The 26680-nt window shown below is 43.4% G+C and overlaps 1 protein-coding gene across 2 annotated transcripts in view; it reads left to right on the forward strand.

The window, feature by feature from the left end:
* vn (membrane-bound neuregulin protein vein) overlaps positions 1 to 26680 on the forward strand; it is a 653046-nt gene that overhangs the window by 368024 nt on the left and 258342 nt on the right. The window lies entirely within an intron of this gene.

The following is a 26680-nucleotide window of genomic DNA, read 5'->3' on the forward strand; positions in this document are numbered from 1 at the left end:
TCTGATGGGTATGTGATGAATTCAGTGCTATAGATAAGAACGCATTGATGTAATTCATCGATAAATAAAAGAATCTTTGACTGCATTCGCGCTTCATGCGACGGGTGAATCGATGAATTAAAAAACTCATCCATTACTCCGCCTTTCCGCCCGTTGCCATCCGATATTCTCCATCGACAAGTTCGAAGAATATCTCTTCCAACTGCTTTCCCAACAAAAGCTCGTCGATTGACCAATTTTATCTCGTTCACATCTCGATACTACGCGGCGATGGTTTGGACAGAATGAAAAGGGTTTTGTTGGTGCAAAACTACTTGGAGAACTTTCCAATAGAAATCGTTCAATTATTCCATAAATTTCTATCGCCGTGTTTTCTAAAGAAAACAGAATTATCCCGACCGGGAATCCTTCTTCTCCAGATAGTTTTGCTATACCTGCCCGGACTTAACAAGTTCTAGCGCGGCCGGTCGCGTAAATTCAAGCACTCTGCCCGAATTTATGAGCGTAACTGTGCGAACATCGAAGGGCGTCGCTTTTGTAAGCTGCAATTCTTGTCTGCACAATGTCTCTGATGCATCTAATGTGGAGTTTCCCAACCTTTTTTGTATTTCGCACCCCTAAAAATTTATTAATGAACCTTCGTATCCTCTACAAAAAAAATTATTCGTATAGTTCTATAAAATTTAACTGTCATTTTAATATTATAAAATTATTATCCATTGTATCAAGCTTCGCATAGTGATATGTAATGAATATATACGTAAAAAATATATAATCATAATAACATTCTTGTTTAATTTGATGGTAAAAATGCCGGATTATTCCAGAATTCATCTCACTCATTATTAATTACAATTACTTCTCCTCGCACCCCCAAGAACGTTTTTTCGCACTCCCGGTTGAGAACCCCTGATCTAATGCATATATCGAGGACCGACGGTGGTGGCACATTTCAAAGCACCAGCGTGTACCCGGAGAGTTCGATGATTTCCATGAAATTAACTCCGCGGTATCGCGAGATCGCGACCTAATGCCGTTACGCTGGAAATCAAATCTTAGACTTCGTCAGATAGCATCCAACTCGCGACGCCCGGAATCGCGAAACCTCTCGAAGACACCCGTCATCCGCGCTACAACGACGACGACGACGACGACGACGACGACGACGACGGCGACGACGCATTCGTGGGGTTACAGTTCGCCTTTGACCGTCGTAGGAAACAGCTTTGATGTCGCGTGTAATAGAGTTTTACTCCGCGGCAAGGAACGGAGAGAAAACTTCGCGCTCTCTCGCAGCAAGCGACGAGGACGTCGGAAAAGAGAAAATCAGCGACGGCGCGGGAGGGAGGGGGCAACAGAGCGACGGGAAGGCATCCGGAAGGCGAAAGAAGAGTACAGAAGGACGACGAAGCGCTGGAAGAGAGAAAAGAGAGCGGTAGAGGCGCGGGGGCAGGGGGAGGTTAGAAGAAGGAGGTCCTTTGCGAGATTCTTCGGCGCAACTTTTCACGTTCCTTTAAGTTCTTAATCTGTCCCCTTACATCGCGTCGCGCAATTAGTTTAAAAGCTGCCGTCCCGTGAAAATTCCAACGAGCGGGGAATTCGAATTGAGTTATACGCGTGCAAATCGATATCTGTCACACGGCGGCTGCGCGCTCCCCGCGCCCCCGCGTCACGCGGAGGGAAAGATAAGAGGGTGAACGAGGAAGGGAGGGAAGAGATGCGAGTCTTTTCTTCTTCTTCTTCTTCTTCTTCTTCTTTTTTTTTTTATTTTCCTCTCGCCTTTTGCGTTCTCCTCTGCACTTTTTCTCTCCTCTTCTCTCGCGCTCTCCTAACGCGCTCTCTAGCGTCAGGCTGAAAGTAGTAACGCGTCGACGTCGTCAACGAGGAAAGAATATTGTAGTAAACCTCGTAACACCGTCCAGTCCATTAAAGTTTAACGACTGTATCGGAACCGAAGCACACGCGCTTGCTCGGGTTAATACGGCGTGGGAACGACTCGCAACGTAATACTATTAAATTATTACTACACATACACACACACACACGCACTCGCATATGAAATATATATATAACACAAGTTTCGCAAGACGGGGTGAAGGGCGGAGCGGCAATTACCTAACACCAAATTGATACAGGCGGCGGCTGTATCAAAGGGTGCGATCGGGTTAGGTAACCGTTTAGTCGGGATTAGGGCATCGACGTCGGGAATTGCGGCGGGGTCGCAGTAACGTCAGCGTAACCAGACGCTCGACGGGGCACAGTGAGTCACTGGGTGAGCGAGTGACGCTAGAGAGAGAGAGAGAGAGAGAGAGAGAGAGAGAGAGAGAGAGAGAGAAAGAGAATGTGTGTATGTGTGTATATATGTGTACGCACGCTAGCGAGCCCGCTGGCGGTAATATCCGCGGATAATTGTTATTAGTAATTAATCTCGCGCGATGCACAGCGACAAAGTCGTCGGAGGGAGGGCGAAGGAGGGGCCCGGTACGCGACGAGGAAGACGACGCGTTCGTTCGGCTTTTGATCGATACGCGCGGCCCGCGCTTCATAGGTAATTATTTCGGTATTATCGCGTTCGTGTGTCGTGTCGCAGCCGCTCTGTTCGTTCTCTCTCTTCCTTCCTTCCTCCCTCTCTCCTCCTCTCTCTCTCTCTCTCTCTCTCTCTCACGTTTATTATCCGGCCGCCGCTAGTTATCTCGCTAATTTGTCATCTCTAAGCACCGCCGAGGCTGCGTAAGCCCGCTCTGACAAAAGTGCCGTATCACGCCGCAGCGCGCGCGCTTATTTATTCCTTATCGGCGCGGTGAGGTGCTTCTTCTCGTGAGATTGCTCGTTATTTCGCAGAAACGACTGTATGTGTGTGTGTGTGTGTGTGTGTCCTAGATTGTTTGAAGAAACGGTTGGTAGCATGATTACAACGATCATGTGAGATAATCAGAGACGTAAAGGATAATCTTACTTACATATTGGTCAATATAATTAACTGTTTTTATCCTAATATGATCTTTCTTTCGCCTGAACGGCAAAAACACTAGGTTTTGCTAGTTTCTGATGTAAGCAGCTTTTCTAGGGAATTTTCCTACTCGAGTGGAAATAAAACGGCATGTAACTGGTGATATACTAAAGTGTGTAAACAATTTACACAGCTCTTTCTGAAGAAAAACCTCAAATATAAACCATCGAGAAAGGAGGACTTTGTTCATGGCGTTTCTAGCGCTGCCGTGAAGAGATAGAAATAATCGATGCGTCTTGGATCGATCGACCTGTATCGGCCTGTATCGGCAGCGGATTATCAAACATCGATGGACGACGAGACAAATGGCGAGATACTTGGTGTTGGATTCTTAGTCTCGCGGCGGACAATGCCAACTCGACGCGAATCGCCCGCTATCGTCGGGATCTACTTTGAGACACGGGCGAGAAGCGCGGAGAAAATGTTTGAGGAAGCGCTTCGGAATCGGCGATGTTGCGCGTTGATTGCGCGCGAGAAAGTGGTCGGGGAGGGGGGCGGGGGATCGCGAGGCGAAAAAGAGTAAAACGGCGAGTCCTCCAGTCCTTCGCTCGCGAAAGATCGGCCGGGGACGAGGACGAGGACTCGTTTCTGGCCGAGGACCCTCGACTGACTTCATCGAGATAGCGAAGTACCGTTACGGTAATGGTGCGAACGGAAAAGAGATTTCCCTGGGTGCGAGTAGTCGATGTCGTCGACGTCCTCGTTGGCCATCGTCATCGCGATCGAATACCAAGGCTGCCGCAGGTATATATACCAGGTGTCTCATCGCGGAACAAACGCGCAAATGGCACCCCGACGAAACGCAGGGGAAACGCGCGAGGACTTCCCCTCCCCCCGTCGCCAGCATCACCGATTCGATCGAGGCGCGATCTCGCGTAGGTAAGGTCGAGTTCACACATCGCTCTTAATTCTGAGCCACTCGATTTTGGATTTTCTTCGCTCGGCGGTGCAGAAAGACGGGATCGCGAAGATCCGCGGCGGTGGTTCGCGCCCCCGTCGGCGACGATACGGCATTAACGTGACGGTTCTAAGAGACGGCCGATATAATGATGTCGAGTAACGAGCTCGCGATTCGCCGTTTCCGCCGTTCCTCGTTAAAACTAACCCCACGGTGGCGCGCGGATCTCCGGCGCGAACGTTCCCCTATTAAAATCACATTGGCGTAACACATTCGCTCGCGCACGCGTACGTTCTGCTAAATTACTCGCTCCGAGACAACCTTCCGGGCTATCTCCGGCGCATCGAGCGGAAAAACATTAGCGATTAGTTAATTAGATGTCATCCTAGTCGTCGTAAAATTCGGGCGACCTCCGGCTGAGTATGACGAAAAATGTCATGTCACTCACGGCCTTGAAATTCGACGCCCCTGTAAGCAACTTGCCATTTTCTCGTTAACGACCGATGTATTGCTATCGAGTTTCTGTTGGCGGAGCGCTATGCGATGTCGTGCTGATTGACGCGTTGCGACCCATTATGTGACTGCGTGATTGCAAAATGTATTTGCCGTCTTATCTGTCTCACTCCTCCCCCTCTCTCTAGCTCTCCCTTGCTTTAACTCTCCCTTGTCTCTTGACCACCCCGTTCTGGACGTCTGGATGCGATCGTCCGATTCCAAAGCGACGCACATGTGAGTGTCCTGGAAAAATTAAGATGGTTGGCATTCGTGATAATATTATTAGAGAGTTGATAAATACGATACGAAGAATTTTTGAAATTCTTGTTAGACGTTTATAAATATAACTTATGCCATGCGACTTTATCACTATCGCGAGAAATATCAATCAATAATTTACATAACATTTGAAAATTCATAGAGAAATGATAATTTTCGGCGTATAATACTTTTGCCTTGGACTGTACTCGCGTTATGCGTTTGGGTAAGCATAAAATTTGTTTTCCATTCTTCGGAATTCTCCCATGAGATTAGGCAGATGCGTTCCGAAACTCATACAAAACTTAACGCGGGCAACCTTTGTGATTATACCGATAAACACATATTATTGAACGTTACGGAAGAAATGACAGTCAACGATCGCGTAATTTTTGCTAATATTTTCACAAATCTCTCTCAACGTTTTGTTTTTCTTCATTAACAGATAAGAGCGACTTGATTATCAGAATAGAAAATGTCATATCGAATGCGTTATATACTTAGAATTTTTTTTAATTACACACTGTACTGATTTATTATTTATTGATCCTCCAAAAAGAAAAGGAGGATTGTGTCTCAAAGCAATATATTTGTCACAGCGGTAGCTTTATGTTAACGTCTAGAAAGGAACTTGTATGACGAAAATATTAACTATTAATCTTGCAGTGAATGTCAATACATTTAACTTTGTCTTCAATTATTTCAGTTTCGGTACGCTCAAACTTTTTCTAATTGTACGAGTACGTGTGTGTAGATTGTGTTTCCATTGATATACACCGGAAAGCAAAATGGTTTCAACAGTTTTTTTTTTTTTTACAAACGTTTGTAACTAGTCTAGTCGTAAAATTTGAGAATCACTGCTCAAGGATTTGCGCAAAAGACCGCAAATCTCTCTAACTCTAATTGTGTGTGTTTTTCTCATGGTACTTCCTATGTCTATGATCTCTCTAACCTCAACGCACAATTGGGGTTAGAGAGACCCGCGATCTTTTGATTTGCGCAGTTTGGTTAAGCAGTGATTCTCAAATCCATAACTACATGGATTACCAACTAGTCACTAGAAAAAAAACTGTCGAAACCGTTTTGCTTTTCAGTGTACTGTTAACATTGAAAAATCCTAGAAACATCCTAGAAAATGGAGCTATTGCCCTAAGACGTGCGCAGCAACGATATGACGTTTCTGCGAAGCTGTTATCTGAATATCCCGTTTGAAAGTGACAAAGGCTGAATCGAAGATATTTTTCTCTCTCGTAAAATAGTTTTAATTCCCGAATTTGCAGCACTACACATACATGTATATAGCGGACCAGTCGGTTCGTTAGCTTTGATGTCTGTCAGTTCGGGGTAACGCAGCTGCGTGCATGAAAATTTTAACGAGCCAATTTTAATTATTTTCCCTCCGCCTTGCCACCCTCCCTCTCTTTTCCCAAACTCTCGTGGTGGTTAAACGGAATTTATCGACAGCTATCAAAGTTTCGCGAAGTCCCGAACCAATCCAATTTATAAGTTGTCAATGGCTGATAAATAACTCACGACGGCGGGCTGAATTAGAGGGCAACCAAGTTTTCGAAAAGCAACTTTGAGATTAAATCGATTAAATCGATTAACGTTTCCTACAGACAAAGGCAGCGAGACAGAGAGAGAGAGAGAGAGAGAGAGAGAGAGAAAGAGAGAGAGAGAGAGGGTGAGCTTAGTAAAAAAATAAAATAAAATATTATAAATCCTTTCTTCGAAATCTCTTTAGACCCCTTTAAGAGACCATCAGTCTCGTCCGGCTTAAAATACATAAAAAAAATCTCAGTAGGTAGTACAGAAAACTACGCAAAACGTCGACTGCGAAACGCACTAAATAAAAGTGAAAGTAATTTAGAAAAAATTAACGTGCAAAAAATATTTAATTATAGTGTGGCTTATCGTGTGGAATAGGTATTATGGAAGTATCCGGAAAGCTTCCCGCGGCTGGAATTATTCCGTTTTCCCTAGAAAACACGATAGAAATTTAGGGAATAACTGAACGATCTCGAGCGGAAACTTTCCCGAATAGTTTTATAACCTCTTCTACCCTTGAAGGACTCCATATCTCAGAAACGGTACGAGAATAATAGTACTAAGAACAATTGATTGAGGGGTCCGGTCACATTGCGATAAGAACATCTGAACGGAGGCATTTCACGAAGGAAAGATCTAATTAGCGGCGATGAGAAAGTTACGGTACTTTGGATTTTTTCGCCGCGGCTTTCTTCAGTATATTCAATATTCGGATATATTCAACCTTATACCAGTTCGCAGCCGACCGAAGTGGTATCTTCGACTGGACTTGCTACGTTAATTTATCGTAAGTTGTCAATGTGTTGTAAGATGCATTGTACAAAGTACGCGCAGAAACAAAGCAAGCACGAGTGAGCTGAACGAATGGTGACGAGTCCGGCCGAATGACCTCAAGTAGTGTAACTTTCTCCTTACCGCAAATTGGTACTTCGTTGCTTAAGTCAACAGTGCACGCTCGCTCTAAATGTGGGCTCATACATATACATAGACTGAGCGCATCGCAGGAGGCTTCGAAGGCGACATCTGAAAAGGACAGCCTGCGCCACAGGCATTCGATCTTTGTCTGAATTCAGACCTACTAGAGAATCACCCCTACTAGAGAAAGCTTGATGAAGATAGCGACCCCTTGATCTTTTAACCCTTTAGTTTTATTGTTTTGGTCCATTGCATGTCTGCTTTATTGAATTTTATAGTATCATATACGCTGTCGAATCACAATAACACGCTATAACACGCATTATCAAGCCAGAACCGATTTCATAGCATTCCTTCCAATACATATTTGAAGTTTAGTTGGCGACCTTTTTGCGCTTCCGCGGATATTTTATAGGAATTCGTAAAATACATCATAAAGCACGCGCTTTGTTTCCAAAATAAATATGTCGAGACTAACAAAAAGGGAAGTTCTTGACAAAATTCCCAGTAATTCTGATAGCCACTTGGGCGTTGATTACATTTTTACAAAGCTAAGAATTGATTCAAAAAATATGAGAAAAGATGATTTCGAAATCGCCTGAAAGCCTGTGCCATCTTTGAGAACCAGACGCAATGAAAAATTCAATGCGGCTAACAGAAAGGCTGATAAATTTGAATTGAAAAATTCAGCCTGGCTGAACTCTGAGTCCCACCTTCCAGAATTACGCATTGAAAACAATTTGGAAAATCCTGCTTGTAAATCGAGTGCTAATCGACGACCTGTCGAATTTCAGAAACAAATCTAAACGATCGTCTGCCATATTGGATCCGCCATTTTTTAATTCTGGGTACAAATTCGAAATTAGCGACCTCGAAAACCTTTTAATATCAAATTGCTACACAGTCAGAGCATTTTTAGCAATTTCGCCCGCCATATTGGGTCCGCCATTTTGAATTTCTGAATTCCGAGTACGGATTCGAAATCAGCAACCCCGAGCACCTCGGACTACCACATTTCATAACAATTGGAACACTTTTAGTATTTTGGCCACTTTTTCAGTTTCCTGGCCCACAGTGTAACGTCGCGTAATTCTCTTCGTGTCAATATATCGACTCTTAGCGCGCGCTAAATCATAGATTTCCCGTAAAACGTATCGCCAGCGCGATAATCTCGTATTTGATCGCGCCATTATACATGTCGTGGGCGTGAGTCCATACGTTGCACCACGTGGCTACGATAAGGCGGACATAAAGACCGTCTTTAGGTACGATTAGGTGGCAAAGGAGAGAGAGAGAGAGAGAGAGAGAGGGCCCGCGCTGGCGAACGGCCTGGCCTGCGCTGCAAATTATCGCGAAGTGGCTTCGCCTTAGCCGCGCTAGCCGAGGCTAGAAATAACGTATTCATCGGAGACGTGTGCCCGATAATGCGCTTCCTCCCGAAAACGCATACTCTCGCCGGCGGGCGGTGGGAGCATCACGTGGCGGCGATAAGTTACGAAAAATCGCCGATAAATAGCAAAAGCCCCGGGACGGCTATCGACAATCGAATCTCGCCGCTCGTTCGCGAGATGAACAAATAAGGTTATTACCGAGCAACCCCTCTTCCCCACCTCCACCCCCCACTCCCAACACAGTTGCGGACTTTTCGCCCGACAATTACTATCGCTCGATAATGGGACACCCCACGAGGAAGACAAATCAGCCACAATCCGGTCGGCCGAAAAATCGATGACGCTCCCGATACGATCGCGCCCGCGCGAGCGTGTCTCTATATACGCTCGGCCGAATAAATCACTCGCCACGACCCGGCCCTCCCGGCGATCCTCACGTCGTGGAAGTACGTCCTCGTATTTTCCGTGTTTCCACTCACAAATCTCTTCCACCTCCATTCACGTGGCCGACGTCCCTCCCCGGAACGGAAGCGCCTCGGAAGAACTTATTCCTCCTCGCCTGTGCCGGTTACATCGGCTTGTACTCGTACTTGCGTTTCTCTCCTCGCCGACTCCCACTGTCGGCTAATCGCGCAGCGAACGCCAGCCGACGAAAGATTGCCGGTAATAAAATGTTAATGGGTTAACGAACCTCGCGCCAGCCGAGCTCCGAGGAGTCACGGTGAGGACGGCGCGACGATCCCGCGTGGGACGAAATAACGCGAAGGGGATGCCAAAGTGGAGAGGACGAACTCCAAGAGTCTGGGTGACGTGGAAGCGAACGTTATGCCAAATTTTACACTTTAACCCTCTCAAGTATGTTTTATTCCTTGCGTTAAAAATATTTAATGATATCCGATCTAGGGCTTTTTCGAGTCGCCGAATCCGAAACAAATGGACAAAATTGTTTTAACTTTGGCTATTCAAAATGGCGGACTCCAAATGACTGAAAATATAAAAACATGCATCCATTTTGAGAGAATACAATAATTTGTTTGGATTTTTATAAGAGAGATCGCATTTTTATATTTCTTGACGACGAAAAAGTTAATAATAAGAAAAAAATATGGCCGAGAATTCTGTTACTGAGTACTGAGAAAAAAACTTGCATAATAATTTTCATAAGAAATTTCTGAAAACTACATTGTTCCCAAAAAAAAAAACATTAATTTTGATTATTTATTTATTTATAATTTATTTTTGCAATTAACAATCGACGACTGTATACACTTTTATTATACTTGCTAATATTCTAACGATTCCGAATAATTCGAATAGGAATCAAATATATTATCGTTTGCGTGCTACAAAACGAGCCATCTGGGCCTGTATGTTTGAACCCTTAACTTGTAATTAACTTATAATTAATAACTTAATTATAAATTACCTTAATTATTTAAATATATATTTTACTTTAAGATGCTATTACAATATCAATATTCCCTTTCATATCAAAATTTTCCATCATTATTTGCATGTTTAATAGTCATGTTAAATTTTTTAATGATCCGATTCGATTTCATTCGATTCGATTCGAATTCGAGTGGGAATTTCATAGATTCGATTCGATTCGAATTCGAATTTAAAAAGTGAGATTCGATTCGTTTCGATTCGACATAAAAATTCTTGATTCGCACATCTCTACTGCTCTGTTTGTCGGAGTTGCTTAGCGGAAAACTGTAAAATCATCTCTATAAAAATCTTCCTGAATCTTTTTCTAAACTTCTAGATTCAGTCATAAATTTTCATTGAAATTTTCCTGAACGGAGCAAACGCACCTTCGTTACGTGTAGGCTGCAGAACTTGTTTCAGGCTAATCTTTACGTTAACATGTACACTGAACACGCCTTGACACGAACTTTTATGATATGCGTGTAACTCGAATCCGTGTCACGCTAGGCGTTTGCAATACGAAGTCAGCACTGATTATAAACGGCGGTGTGTGAGCATACAGGTTAGGACTTGAAATAAAATTGTTCGTGATGGCTCGAATTTTTGTCGTTATTTTTGTCGTGCTAGCTGTGCAAATTTTATACGAAATTATTTGTTAACACGTAGCACAGGTGATGCAAATCCGATGAGCGGCGAGCGCGTTAACTGACAGCTCGAGACGTCACCTTGACAATTTTTTATCATTTTGGTTACACATTCAGCGACGCTCCGATCCATTTACGCATGTAATTTCGTTGTGCGAATGGACACGTACAATTTGTTTGATAAGAGCGTAACTCGAAAACAATTTATTGTAATTACTTGAAAAAAAATACACGCATGCTACTTGATTAAACATGTGATGCTTTATTATTAATAATTGGATCAGTCGCCTTCGTTATTAATAATTGCATGGCATCTTCCTACTAATTTTACAGCATATTCTTCAGGTAAAGACATCCAAACCAATCTAATTTGTCGAACTAACTTTGTGACCTTCTAAATTTTCTTCCCACGAAGCTTAAGCTTCATCAATGCCCAAACGTTTTCAACGAAATTTACATTCGGTCTCAGTGACTGCCAGTCCAATACGTCACGATATCTTTTGGTTACTATCCTCTTGTAGTAGCCATTTTTCGTTTCTTCTAAATCACTTTTAGGCTTTGGGCAGAGATGGTAATAAAGTCCTGTCATTTTGAATTTTGAACATTTTTCAAGTTGTCTGTGAAAATATGTCCAATCCTTGCCTTGAGAAGCTACTCCAAACATCTTTTTCTCGATGTTTTTCATCTCCAAGTAGCAATTTCCCCACTTATTTACACACGCTGAGACCTTCTCATGTATTTAGCAGCCGCTCGGCATGACATCTTCGGTTCTTTCAGATGTGTACAGAGAAACACGACTTTAATCCTTTGGAGCACAGCGGGAGTGAAGTCCCACCTTTTTTGTTTCATTTTATTACGTTTCTCAGGTGTAAAAAACTCGATTTTCCTGCTGTTTATTATGTTTTCATTCGAGTATTATGTTACTAAGTATGTTGTAATGTGTAATTCTCATAAATTGTTTATGAAATTGTTTACATAAATAGTTAAATGCAAAAAACAGTGTTTTCTGTACAAAAAGTTCTTATCAGAGAGAACAATTATAGCTATATGGATGACAATTGATACCCTGTGATTTTCGATCGGGATCGCCGATCCTGTCAAACGACGGCGGCTGCGATTTAGATTCTCCTCGCCCTAAACAGAATATCACGCTCAGGCGAAACGCGCGATCGCTCGCAACGGCAATTAATATTCATCAAGCGCGCAGTCGCGAATGCGAAAATCCATTAAATCGCCGCAACGAAGAGAAAGAGTAAAAGGGAGAGAGGGGACAGAACAGAAGAGCTTCGCGCGCGCCACTATGGAATAAAATGATCATCATACAAGGTTGCAAAGAGAACTGGGAGGATGAGGGGGGTTGAGAGGGGAAGGGGCAGGGCAGCTCGCGCAGCCGGAGCGCAGGATTTCGCGTGTCGTTTCGCGACGAATTTTCACATTTTCATCAGCGGCGCGCTCATTAACGTCACAGCACGCCGACACTTGAACTTTTAATTATAATCGCGTTGCCGGAATAAAGAGCTTTTCATTCGTACGATTCCCGGGCAACGCGACGTGCGGGGCTACGCGTGGCTCGCATGCACGTGCGAGAGATAGAGAGATAGAGAGAGAGAGAGAGAGAGAGAGAGAGAGAGAGAGAGAGAGAGAGAGAGAGAGAGAGAGAGAGAGAGAGAGAGAGAGAGAGAGAGAGAGAGAGAGCGCCACTCTCTGTGTCCGTTTCAAGTCCCGCTGAAAGCTTTCGCTTGCGCGAGAGAATCGCTCCCGATGAATAATAATAGCCGTCGACGAGTGCGCGGCGCCTGTCTGATCTGTTACTAATTAATTTTCACCACGATTCGATTATACTCCCTTGTCTGGTCGCGCGGCACACAACATGCGCAAACACGCGAGCGCGCAATTCTTCCGTCAGCCGACACATTCACCAACGCTCGTCGCGTAAAAACAAAATCGTTACGTCGGTGAATGGCGCCGTTATCCATCGCGGACAAATGCGATCACTCGGCTGAAGGAGCGCGCGACTAACGATTCCTCTTATAATTACGTGGCAGTACGAAATTACTATAACAGGCTACAACAGGCTCAATTTTGTTTGCCGCCAATGAAAGAGTCAGATCGTCGAAATTAAATGTGCGCATAACGTCCCCCGAATTTTCCCCGCGGTTCTCTCTCTCTCTCTCTCTCTCTCTCTCTGTTTCTGCCTCTGTCCCTCTCTTTGTCCCTATCTCTGACTCTGTCTCTGCCTGCTTCTGTCCCTGTCTCTGTCCCTATCTGTGACTCTATCTCTGAATATATCTGTCCCTGTCGCTGTGTCTCTCTCTACCTCTATCTCTGTCTCTGTCTGCCCCCGTCCCTATCTCTGCCCTTGTCTCTGTCCCTGACTCTGACTCTGTCTTTGTCTCTGCGTCTGTCTGTCTCTGTCTCTCTCCGCCTCTGTCTGTCTCTGTCTTTCTCTCTGTTTCTGTCTCTGTTTCTGTCTCTGTCTCTGTCCCTGCCCCTGTTCCTGACCCTGACTGTGACTCTATCTGTCTCTGTCTCTGTCTCTGTCTGTTCTGGTCCCTGACTCTGACTCTAGCTCTGTCTCTATCTCTGTCTCTGTCTATCTGTCTGTGTCGCTGTCTCTATCTCTCTCTCTCTCTCTCTCTCTCTCTCTCTCTCTCTCTCTCTCTCTCTCTCTCTCTCTCTCCCTCTCCCTCTTTCTTTTCCTTTCTATCTCCCTGCAACTCGCAGGGAAACATCGAAGCAGTTTTGCAAAATTCTAACCGCGCTCTCCGAGGCGGCCAGCGGCGCGCCTTGAAGACGCGAAGGTATTACGGTCTTTCGGCGTCTCGCAGCACTCTTGCCGGCTCTCCGATCTAGACGACAGCTCTGCCGCGGCCAAAATAAATGGTCGTTTCGTTCTCGTTCTAGCCAAGCCACGGCGCCAATATCTGCCGGCAAACATTGCGGGCTGACGGCGTACAACGCAACCGGGAACACGCCGAACAAGAAAATTGTAGCGCTACTACACGCGAGGCAAGCGAGCGGCGAGGGAAATAATGAGTGGTGGAAAGAGAGCGAGAGAAAGATAGAAAAGGGGCGAAGGAGGGTAGGGATAGCGCACGCAGCGGGACACGTTATGCGGCTGTCTGTTTCACACTCCATTCGAGATCGCGTAGATCGCGCGGATCCATCGCGATGCGTTTGCCGGCGGATACCGGCGATTGTTTTTGCCAAAGCTTTGCGCGCAGGCAGCCCGTTTGGCTTCGCGCGCGAGGCTTGAAAACGATTGTGGCTTTCCAAGCTATTCCGGCCTCGCTCGTTTATCATCATGGCACGCGATGCGCGCTGCAGTGAACGGAGGAACGGCGTATACACGTCGTGGAAGATGCAGAAGATAGTCTCGCTGAGAAAAGGAGAGAAAGGAGCGTGTATTATTGTTCAAGTCGCGAATCTACACCGCAGAATATGTGGGGAAAATGAGGAAAAATGCGCACGTAATCGCGTCGTAATTGTTTCTCTCTCTCTCTCTCTCTCTCTCTCTCTCTCTCTCTCTCTCTCTCTCTCTCTCTCTCTCTCTCTCTCTCTCTCTCTCTTCATGTTTATATCATGGCCCGATGCATGACGAGAGCGATAAAAAGTTTGACAGTTGGTAATACTCAAATTTGAAAAAAGCATTGCTGTACTTAAGGTCATCTTTCCGAACGTCAATTTTCATATATTATACATCTCATACATATATTTGATATGTGTGTATTATTGATAAAAGCAAGCGCCGAATATCCAATAGGAGAGCAAAAAATGGGACAACCTAAGGACAAAAATGTTACTAGGAACTATAATGGCTGCGTTCCGAAATAGTGCTGACAGTACTGATGGTACTACTACTGAAAACAGGGTATAAAGCCAGCGGCACACAGTGCTTGTTTTCGTGCTAGATTGCCTGCTGGATAAAAATACTGCGTTCTGCCTGGTGCATTTCCATCCATCTTCGGAAATGTACACGGAAAATAAAATGCTACTGTATTAACAGCATCGGTGTAATTGTAATAAATCTTATTAATTTAAAGGCAATAATAATCAAATAGAATGTCATTCTCTTGTTTTGATAATCGATGCTTTTGAATCAACAGCACGATCATGTAATTGGGACATGTAATTGAATCAATGCATTTATCTTTTTTAATTCAATTATTATATTTTAATTCAATTATAAATATAGATTTTATTTTTAGTGTACCAATCAGAACGCAATATTTTCATCCAGCAAGCCATCCAGCATGAAAACAAGCACCGTGTGCCGCTGGCTTTAGTCATTTGAAAATCGTCAATAAATAGTCAGCAGTGCGAGAAACGGAACGTATCGTGCTGTGATTAGTGGTATAACTTATCTGAATATACTCAGGCAGAACAGCAAAGTATGATGATATCAGCAGAATGACGTCAAAATGATGAGGAAAGCTCATTTTTTCATTATGATTTAGTCATTTTCTCGTCATTTTGGTGTCATCGTGATTTTCTGTTCTATCTGGGTAAAAATTGAAAGTAAATTTAGAACCATGGCCAACTTAACACCAATTTTACTCGGTGCACAAAGTATCGCAAATTTTACTGAAGGTAATGTTCAAAGTTTATCATCAGACGGAATGAAGAAAATATTTCATTTTGTATATTTCATAAATTTTATTTTCACTCCCGTCAATTATCGTACATTTTACTAATGACATTTTTTACACTTTTTACTTATACAGGGTGTCCCATTTTAAAAAACGCACCTCGATAATTCTTCAACAAAGTATTTTCAGCAAAAATGTTCCGGACAAAAGTTGTATGATTTCAAAGGGGACATAAAACAACTATACTATTTTGTTCACAAATGGCATCAATTTCGAGTTATTCACTGATCATTACTTTTCTTAAATAGAAATCCCAATTTTTTATTACACCGTCTTTCTCTATCAATTAATTTAAACAACTTTTGTCTGAAATATTTTTTACTTGCCTAATATTTTCTGAGATATTTAAGGAAAACTTGATAACTTTTTCAATACTTAACTCACGATATCTCACTAACTATTTGTCGGAAGAAAAAGTGGTACTAGACTCTTTTGCTCTATTTAATCTCAAGAATATGTTATTGTAATAGCGCCTTGACTTTTATTAACTTACTGGCTTTTAGAAATTTCAAAATGATCAAATTAACAAAAGTCAGGGCACTCATCATTGTAACAATATATTCTTGAGACCAAGTTGAGCAAAAAAGTCTAGTCCGAAGCATTTTTGCTGCTTCGTCAAAAATGCTTCGTTGAAGAATTATCGAGGTTTTTTAAAATAGGACACTCTGTATATATCTAACATCTAAGTTGATCGAGTCAAGCGCCATATGCATTACTGAATTTGCACTATTTCGGGATAAGGAGTGGAATTATCTGGAGGTCAGTGATACCTTAGAATCTACTTTCGTGAAAAAGGCAGCAAGTTTCACTATCTCGCAGTATACTGAAAATTATATCGGGACGCGAAAACTGTTAGTACCGTCAACACATTTCAAAAGGCAGCCATTGAAGATGGTCCCAAGTTTATTTCGAGATGACATCTCGAGATGATATGTTGCTCAAGGATACGTTTCATGCGGTACGCAGGATTTCTCAAGATGACGATAAGTCGATTCCAAATATTAGCTTGCGCGAAAGTTTTAGTCCTTTTCTCGCTGGTCTCCGCTTTATTCTCATAGCACGTAAGATACAATTCGATTATCGAAATATTTGCCCCGTGTGACTCTTCGTCGTCCCTCGAGCGAGCGGAGAGTTTCGGGTTCTCTTTCGCGAAAACATCATTATAGTCCCAGCAAAACGCTGAGGAAGAGATTAAAACTTTGACACAGAGCGTAACGTCAGATCTGGTTCCGAATGTTGTTCAAAGAGAGAGAGAGAGAGAGAGAGAGAGAAAGAGAGAGGGAGGGAGAGGGAGAGAGAGGGAGGCAGAGGGAGAGAGAGAGAGAGAGAAAGTGTTATTTTCCAACAACTTCTCGGCCGCTTGCGAGGGAGCAGCCGACGCTTTTAAACGTCAATTTGCGCCCGAAGATGAAAATAAGTTGACCTTAGATATCAGGTGTGTGCGGAAGTTTTAGTCCTCCTCTCGCAAAATTTTCACCTTATTTTCATAATGTATGAGGTGCAATTTAATTAGCAAAATATTCGCCCTCGCATTTCTCGTGGCCTCGAGCCGCATCTCGAGTAGAAGTTTCGGATTTCTCCGCGGGAACATCCTGAGCGAGCTCACAAACGCACGCCGACGAAAATTTAAAATTTGCGCACACGCCTCGCATGAGATCCGGCTGCAAGTTGTCCTAAGAGAGAGAGAGAGAGAGAGAGAGAGAGAGAGAGATGGGAAAAAGATAGAGAGAGCGACTCGTGTCATTTTCCAGCACCGTAGCGTGAGAGAGACGGGGAAAATTTGCGACCGACACTTTTATTAAACGTCAATTTGTGGCCGCTTTCTCGACGCGGATGACTCCTCCGTGCGGCTCGCGGCGGGGGCGGATCCGGAAATGACGGATTGCACTGACGTGCCGGTCACGGCGAACGTAATGCCGCTCACAGAGCGGCGGCCGCGTCTGAATTCAAGGGGCGAGGCGGCGGCCCCTGAGGACCGGCCCGGCGACGAACAGGAAAAACGCTGAAACCGGAGGAAGACGTCTAATCTCCCGAGCCCTTGAGCTCCCATTCCTCCGCTCGCTCGCGGCGAATAAGACACATTGTTATTGGCACATCGCGCCGCGCGCGAGTCCGCAATTCCGCCGGATTCCCGCCGCCGCTGAGCGTCGCGCGGACGCCGGCTGGGAATCCTCTTAAAGGTCGATTCACACTATACGGCACGGACCGTCGCGTACCGGCAACGACACGTACCGGCACCGACACGACGAAATTATGCACATGTTCAGACTGTTCAGACAACAATCCGTCAATTGACGTTGCAGTCACAATGGATGGATCATCCAGCAATGATAAATTGACTCTTACAGTCTTACTTTTAGACGAAGAGGAAGCCGAACTGAAAGAAAATAAAGAAAAAGAAGAAATCGAAAATGGGTGTACATCCGATGTTAGAAAAGAGAAAACTTGAAGGAGGACATTGGACGTTGTTCAAAGACTTATCAAAATATGACGACAAGTTTGATCAGTATTTTAGAATGCCGCGATGTAAACTTCATGATTTGTTAAAATTAATTGAACCTGTACTACAGAAACAAAATGCATCGTCCCGTGAGGCAATTTCACCGGCAGAACAGTAACATTTTCGCTTAATTTTTCCCGCTCCATCCTCTGCTGCGTTCGTTTTCTACCGCTTTCTTACTGATTCAGACTGACGTACCCAGCACCGACACGTACCGACACGCACCGTCAAAATATTGTTTGCGATAGAGATGTGCGAATCAAGAATTTTTATGTCGAATCGAATCGAATCGAATCTCATTTTTTTAATTCGAATTCGAATCGAATCGAATCTATGAAATTTCATTCGAATTCGAATCGAATCGAATCATTAAAAAATTCAACATGACTATTAAACATGTACATAATGATGGAAGGTTTTAATATGAAAGGGGATATTGATATTGTAATATCATTTTAAAGTAAAATATATATCTAAATATTTAAAGTAATTTATAATTAAGTTATTAATTATAAGTTAAGTTAATTACAAGTTAAGGGTTCAAACATACAGGCCCAGATGTCTCGTTTTGTACTTGATGCATGCAAATATAATGCACGCTAATATATTTGACTCGTAATTGAATCTTCGATTCGAAATTTTCAAATTATTCGGATTCGAATCATAGGGATTCGGATTCGAATCGAATCGAATTACATTAGATTCGATTCGATTCGATTCGAATTCGAATAGTTCGCACATCTCAATAATTCTCTAATTTGCGAGAATGTCGGTCGATGCCGGTGCGTCCCCCGTTGACGGAACATGCAGATCGGTGTCGGTTAGTGTGAATAGTTTCGTTAAAACGTGTGTTTTAAAGTTTTGTCGGTGGCGGCACGTGTCATTGCCGGTGCGCGACGGTCCGTGCCGTATAGTGTGAACCGACCTTAACTCTGGGGCGAAATGCCGTCGCCGCGTCGGCGACCGCGCGAGCGGCGTTATTAACACGTTGACTGCCAAGGCGCACGGGAAGATATTGCGCGGTAAAAGTCACCGTAACAGTTTCGTAATCTCCAGCCACGCGGCAACACTACCTTCGAGTGTTTTGAATAATATGAGTGCGTTATATAGAGGCTAGCGTGGCGCTTCCTCTCCGTGCATCCGTGGAGAAAATGTTACGACAAAACGTACACGAAATATTGCGATAGAAATTTGGAGAAAAAAGGTATCCCGACAAAATTGTATCGTTAGTAATTTCGAACTATGTAGAAATATGAACGTAATTGCAGGATATGTCTGAAATTGCAATCGTTACAAACTCCATCATAAACACGCGTAAATATTTGTAATTTTAGGCCGTACGAGAATGTGACCGAAATTATTGCGTACTTGCTTGAAATCATTAAGCTATTGAGGCATTTTAGTATACAATGTTGGAATTACTTGAATGTTTTGTCGTTTAGTTTCGTTTTGCTTGTTGTTATTTGCTATTTCTGTGATCATTTATATTGCAACGTCGATACCGTCCAGTTTCATGAAAGATATCGTGAAAATATAGTTTTAACGTCATTTCTATCACCACAATATTTTCTCTCCGTATGGTTATCAGTGAGATAAAATATTATCGAGTCTCATTAATTTATATATAAAACGTGTCCAATTGCGCATAACAAATTAGATATATGGCCGATAGAAAGCCGATAAAACGGACTAACATATGCGTTGCGAATTGTGTTTATTTATCGTATCTCTTTAATGAGTCATACTTGAATCGAACATTGAAATAAATATTAGAAATCAGGGTGTTGACAATAATCATTAACTATACAGGGTTTTTTTTTAAAAAAGGGGTTCTTTTAGAACTTTCTTTTTTTTAGAACTTTAAGGATAGATAGTATTCATAAAATGGAAAAAAAATCCTAATAAATATAGATCGGAAAATTAATAATGTCGGAGCTATGAACAATTATTTATTTTAATTAAAGCAAGTGGCTTATCGCTTTTCTTGCACGGCCATACATATGTGATTAATAATTGCTTGGTGAAGTGTATGTATAAATAAGAAGAAAATAAATGTTTGTTCATATTTCGAACAAGAACGAAGAGATCTTTTAGGGGTTCCTTTAAAATATGGTACTCTCTTCACCGATAAATGACATAAGCAAATTACATCAGAGAATATAAAAGCATCAGAAGCTAATAAGTAACTCGTTTTAATTAAGATAAATAATTGTTCATAATTCCGACAATATTTTTCGTTTATTAGGATTTTTTTCCTTCTTCTTGTGAGTACTATCTGCCCTTAAAGTCCTGAACTCGATGAAAAATGTTTATTACTTTGCAACAAATGAACCGAAAAAATTGAATTAAACGTCATAATACGAAATACAACATAGTATGGAATAAATATGTACAATAAATAAATAATCCAAATAAATATATTAAACATATAAAAAATTAAAACATTATGAAAGAAAGTTCTACAAATTTTGCTATGACTCGGCCAAAGATCTGTATACAGAGCAATGTTATATACGGAGTGTACAAAAAGCACCGGGACGGCGAAATATCTCGAAAACTAAGCATTTTAGAAAAAAAATGTCTGAGACAAAAGTTGTTAAAATTAACTGGTAAAAAACGATGATATGCTATAATAAAAAATTGGAGTTTCCGTTTAAGAAAAGTTTCATTTAATAATCAACAAATATCTCGAAAGTGGCGCCATCTACATCCATATAAACAAAATATATAGTATAAACAAAATGATATAGTTGTTTTACGTGAAGCCAAATAACTTTCGTCTGAAACATGCTTTTTCCTAAAATTTCTTAGTTTCCGAAATATTTCGCCGTCCCGGCTGCATATTCGTGGAGTGGGAATAGAGCTCACGCAGAAAAGGATGCACTCTGTTTCGTCTGTGCTCTTCTCTCTCGAACACTCTCGATGGGAGGTCAGCAGCTGCCTCCCCTATTTCTCTTCCATCGCGAATGTGCGAGACAGAACGCACAGACAAAACAGAGCGCATTCTTTTCTACATGAGGTCTATCCCCACCCTTGAAATTTGAGAGAACGCGCAGTCTAGGCCTCTGTTACAGTCTAGTCTATACTACGTCTATGGCCATGACGCGCTGACCCACTGTCGGCCTTGCCGTTGAACTTCGAGTGGGCCGCAGTCACAAGTGTCGAGTAGTCGTGGGATCATCGAAGGGCAGTCACGATCGGTGCCAAATGCGATCGCGATTCAGGGCGACGCACAATGGGCCGAATGAACAGAACGCAGCCAAAATAGGAAAAATTTTAATTTCATAATTTGTACTTATACGCTATCAATCTACCTTCTAAAAGTATCTAAATGTTTATTTTAATGATATTTTACTAAATAATACTGCAACTAAATGAAAAAAAATGAAATTTCCATTCTATAAGTTAGAATTCTGCAAAAGTCGCGTATAAATACTATTGAAAAGAATTATATTACATACATATGACTAAAAAATTTTTTTTAAGAAGATCGGAAAAATTTTATCGAAAGTATGGATCATTTCCTATCTTATAGGACGTCTCAATTGTTCACGATATCTAGTTCTTCCGTTTTCCCAGAAGAATATTGAAGACAGATTAATGCATGACGATCTAAAATCTATTTTTAGCTGCATAAAGAAATACCACTAAGTACCGCAACGAAATTTATAAAGTGTAAGTATTGAATGTATAAGAACCTTCATAGGGAAAGGGAAAAACGTACTTCTCAACGCTTTCAAAATTATAACTCTTTTTATGTGCCTATGTAATGCGGCTGTTGTCTCTGTCACTCCCAACACTCGGCTATTACAGGCTAACCTAATAAGCATAAATGAGGCTAAAATTAAATTTTGTTTTCCTCAACCGACATTTGAATAGATTTTGTTTAAGATATTTAAAACAAACTATACAATTCAATTTAATAATTAAATTTTCTTTTACATTGTTTAATCCTCTCTTTGATTCTTGATTAGTGATAAGAACATAAAAAAGCGTATAGAGTTATTTTTTCCTTCTCTTTTATATTTTTATATGTATTTTTGTTTTCATATATTGTTTGAAAACAGAAAAAAAGATTTTAAATACGATAATGTTTCGCGGTATTGCACAAGAATTTATTTAAAATTGTGCAAAATTTCAATAAGAATTTACCTATGCGATAATTTTGTTGACGAATGTGTGTGTATATGTGTGTGTTATATTTAAGATTTCCTTTTATTTTTATATTTTATATTTTTTTTGTATTTTATCTTTTATTTTTTTTTGTTTTTATATTTTTTGTGTTTTTATATTTTACATATTGCATTTCATAATATATATGATTATTTTGTATAATCTATATTTATCTAACTTTCAATTTTCGCCAATTCTTTTTTAATTTTCAGCAATATTCCTCAGATTCATCTGACGACGATATCAGACACTGAATCATTCGGATTTTTTCTATTTTGACCGCGTTTCTGTTCATTCGGCCCACCGTGTGACTTACCGGTCGCTTAAAGTTTAAAGCGTCGCGTAAAACAGCGCGGGCGGCTGTTCTTCCGAGTGCAACCGTCGGGGGGGAGGGGGGAGGGGGGGGGAAGGGGGAGTCGCGGTCGGCAGCGCTGCGTTTGATTTTCCAACAGCCCAACGAGAGCTTGCATAACTCGATTCACGGGAGATCCGCGAGGGAGTCATATCGAGTTTACAGCGTGCAACAAAACGTATTATCTCACTAAAACGCAGCTAAAACCCTCCAAAGCCGTTCTCGTGTTACGTCATCGAGCTGCGCCACATAATACACTTGGCCAGGTGGCTCGCCCGGCGCGGCTACAAGTTGCCAGGAGCTGCCAACTCTCCTCGAAACCTCGTTCCGCGGAAAAAGCTGGATAAGCCCGCGCGGCGCGGCGCGGCGCGGCTCGACTCGACTCGACTCGGCTCGGCTCGGCCCGGCGGCGCACGGTAATTTTTGCAAAATTCTCACGCGGTTGACCATAGTTCCGGCGGCCGCTTAAGCTTTGATTTACGTCGCCCATTCAGCGCGAAGCTAGCGCGAAAGCTTGCGCGCGCGGCAGAGACACAACGTTCCCTCACGATAAATCCGCGGAGAGAGACGCGGGACTATACCGGAAGTTCGCGCGCTGCGGATTCCGCGGCACTGAATTTAGAATTTATTTATGACCACGCCGCGCCGCGCCGCGTGCACGAGAGAGAAAGAGAACGAGAACGAGAGAGCACACCTTCGAACTAATAATCAGTAACCGGGTTATATTCGCTTAAGCGCGAATTCAGCGCGATGTCGACATCCAGACAAAGATCCTGGCAATAATAGAGGCTCCACGCGCGCGAAAGTGGGTCAAACGGCCGTTTAGCACGCCGGAGTTTATCTATTCCTGCCCATTAAATTATATGTTTTCCTGCGCCCGGCGTGAACGTGGAATATGCACTTCCCCCTCCCTGTCTTCCGCTGCCTTTCTCTCCGCCGATTGGCCGACAGCCTCTCAAAAGCGAAGCTCCTATTTTGCGTAAGGACCTTAGCAGAATGGCTGACTTGTAATTTCAGGACTGGTTCCGCGCGCTGGCGCTTTTTGTCTTATAAGTAACGCACAATACTGTCTCACGTCTCGGGTCTCAGACATGCGCACGCGGTATTAATGTTCGCAAGAAATGCACTCGTGCATTTCGTGTACAGTCACGCGCATTAATTCGCGCCGAGAGAGGACAAGCGTCCTTGTTCCCCCACTCCGGCTGTCATTTTCCGCCAGCTGTCGGGGGCCGGCCCGGTCTAGCGCGAAGTGTAAACAAACACCTCGGCGTGATGACTCATGCCTCCCCCCCCTCACCCCCTCCCAGGCTGTTAGTAAAAAAGTGCTTTACAATATTCTGGAAGCCCACATCGGCCTTAACCGGCTGTGACAAATGTCCGATCCGCAGGAAATAATATTCCGATTCGTTAGCTTTTACCCACTGACGGTTGATTAAAAATGTATGCGCGGAAGCGCATCCGTTAACACGTCCGCCATTATCTCAGGATAGGGCAGAAGCCGTAAATCCAAACGATAGATGTCGCTAAGGCCGATGTGTGGTTTCGGAATATTGCAACGAAGATTTTACCACCAGATTAGCGCGCGAGCGTACGTCATTAGGCTGAAATGTTTGTTTACACTTTACGCCAGACCCGGCCGGCCTCCGACAGCTGGCGAACAATGACGGCCGGAGTGGGGGAACAGTACTGCTACCATCGCGGCGCGAATTAATGTACATAACTGTACGAACGCGAGGATAATCGCTTTATTGTAGAGTCCATCGATAACAGGCGAGTAGATTTTCACAAATACTTGAATCATGATACATGTAAAATACGTCAAAATTTTCGGGACAGAAGTAAAGTCGAATTAAATCCGTAGGAGGGAGATCGAGCTGGATTGAATCGAACTATCACCGGTGATAGATAAGAAGCAAACGTTAATTAACATTCATATTATTCGTTGTCGCAGGACGTTACCTCTGCGACCTTTGTCATTCGTATAAGAGGCCTTCTACAATAAGCAATTAGTCACAAGCTATAAGCAAATTGACCAATCACAATTGATTATTTAAAAAATAATCCTCCTGATTGGCTATACAAGGCAAGTTTTAAAGCCGCTCTTGCCGATAAAAGAAAATTCGAAATATCAAGGTCTAAGGGCACATTCACACCTGAGGAAAAAGGTGCAGGAAGCAGAAAGGCAGCATCCAATCAAAAGTCGCACTGGTAGTCTGTCTCTCTCTTGAGAGAGGGAGAGAGAGAGAGAGAGAGAGAGAGAGAGAGAGAGAGAGAGAGAGAGAGAGAGAGAGAGAAGAGAAGAACAGACTACCAGCGCAACTTCTGATTGGATGCTGCCGTTTCGCTTCCTGCCTTCTTCCTCAGGTGTGAATCCTCCCTAAGACTTCGAGCACAAAACTATTACCGCGCGTTCCTTAAGATATGAAGATACAGAGTAGAAGTAAAGCTAAGACAGATATAAATTCCTGAAGATATGAAGCACAAAAGGTTGTCCTTTTGACCGACAAGTCAGCCATTCTACCGAGACCTTAAATCTGCATTCGCGGCTCTTGATTTGCCTGCGCGAGCGTGCAGGAAACCCCGCGAGCTGACTTGGCGAATATAATTTATCGGAAAAACGCGCGTGGTGAGGGTGAGAGAAAAAGATAGAGGGACATGGAAAGCGAAAGAGAAAATGAGAGGGTGTGAAAGAGTGGTGGGGGGGGGCGGTAACTCCTCCCCTCCCCCCCACGGTATGCAAATGTTGCCGACGCGCGCTCTTTTTGTCGACTACAAACGCAGCTGCGAGCTTGAAAGTTGCTCAAAAACCGTCACCTCGCTGTGTCTCGATGTCGGAGAAAGGGGCGAAGAGAGCGATGGCAGGGGGAGGGGAGCAACCGCTGCGCAAATAAAACCACGCGATTGCCCTTCGGACTTTTGGGCGCTCGTTACGGTCGGCCAGTTGTGACGGCCGAAGAAGAAAGAGTAGGAGCGGGGGAGGAGAGGGGGAGGGAGGCAAGCAGGGAGAAAGAGCGAAATGACACCGTGAGAAAATATATCTCGCTCGAGTCCGAGGGAGGGAGGGGGTGAAAGAGAGCCCGGTGGACAAATCGACGCGGTTAACGCGGCGAATAAACGACCGCACGCCAAGCTCGTCGGAGCGCGCGGTGCCGCCAAATGTCCCATCGGTTTTATACGTATTTTGTTTTATTTCTATTTCGCTTGTTTTCTCTTTTTGTTGCTTGTTGTTTTCTGTTTCCTCGTTTTCAAGCCTCGGTCACACACCGGAACGCGCGCGCGCGCGCGATGCGGCGACTCTTCGCCGGCCCATTAAAAAATCGCCCGCCCGTATTTTCGCACCTATCGGCGTAATGCGCCGGAAGGGAATCGCTTTATGCACGTGTGAAAACGGACGCAACCCGCGTGCAGCGAAATGCCCGTCGCCGCGCCGCGTTTAATTCGCTCTTTCTTTTTTTGCCCGCCGCACCCCCGCCCCCTCCGTCCCGGCACTCCCTCACTCTCTTCCCGTCACGCTCTCGCTCTCCCTTTGCGAGAGTCGTTTCCCGGCTTCCAGCCGTCATCTTGAAAATGTAATAGTAACCTGGCGGGGGCGGGAGGGCGAGGGGGTGAGCGTGACACGTCTCAGCGTGCGGAGCAAACCGCCGTATCAAGAAACACATTTGCTCGAACGTGAGTAAAGCCTCGAAATAAGTGCAAATATTTCCTTCAGCGGCAGAGATTAATTAACTCTAATGGCGCAATTGTGTCGGTTGTGCAGCTGCAAATTGCTTAAACGACCCACTTGCACCCCTCCACCCTTAGCCGGCTTAGATTCTCCGCTGGCCTCATTATGCAAGATAATTCATAGTCACTACACACCGCTTCTAATTACTGAATGCGTACGAGAAAGCGATTATCCTCCTTTCGGGGCTGTTCTAAGAAACTCCTACGACTGATGCTTCATGTGCGTATTACGTTGAGTAAATAATGTCTCGCTTTAAGGCAGTAAGAGCTACCCGCGACTTGTCGCTCCGATATTATCGCTGAACGCTGTACGCATAGAAATCCACGCGTACTACGAGCGAGTGAATGTTAACCGCTTTTTAGAGGTTTACGTGCATCCGCAAACCCGTGAATTCATCATAAGCATGAAACTAACTCAAAATACATACAGGGTGTCCGATTTTAAACGAGCCAGGCAAAGATCTCGAAAGATATGAAAGATACTAAGAAACGTTTCAGACAAAAATCGTATGGCTTCAAAGGGGACATAAAACAACTATATCATTTTGTTTCATTCGATGATTTTGAAATCTCCGAAGGTCGATAAGTTAACAAAAATTAAGGCACTATTGTGTGACGATATATTCTTGAGACCAAGTAGAGTAAAAAAGTCTAGTACTCTTTTTTCCTTCCAATGCAAATAGTTAGCGAGAT

The sequence above is a fragment of the Harpegnathos saltator genome, unplaced genomic scaffold, assembly GCF_003227715.2.
Source record: "Harpegnathos saltator strain DR-91 unplaced genomic scaffold, Hsal_v8.6 scaffold187, whole genome shotgun sequence".
Lineage (NCBI taxonomy): Eukaryota > Metazoa > Arthropoda > Insecta > Hymenoptera > Formicidae > Harpegnathos > Harpegnathos saltator.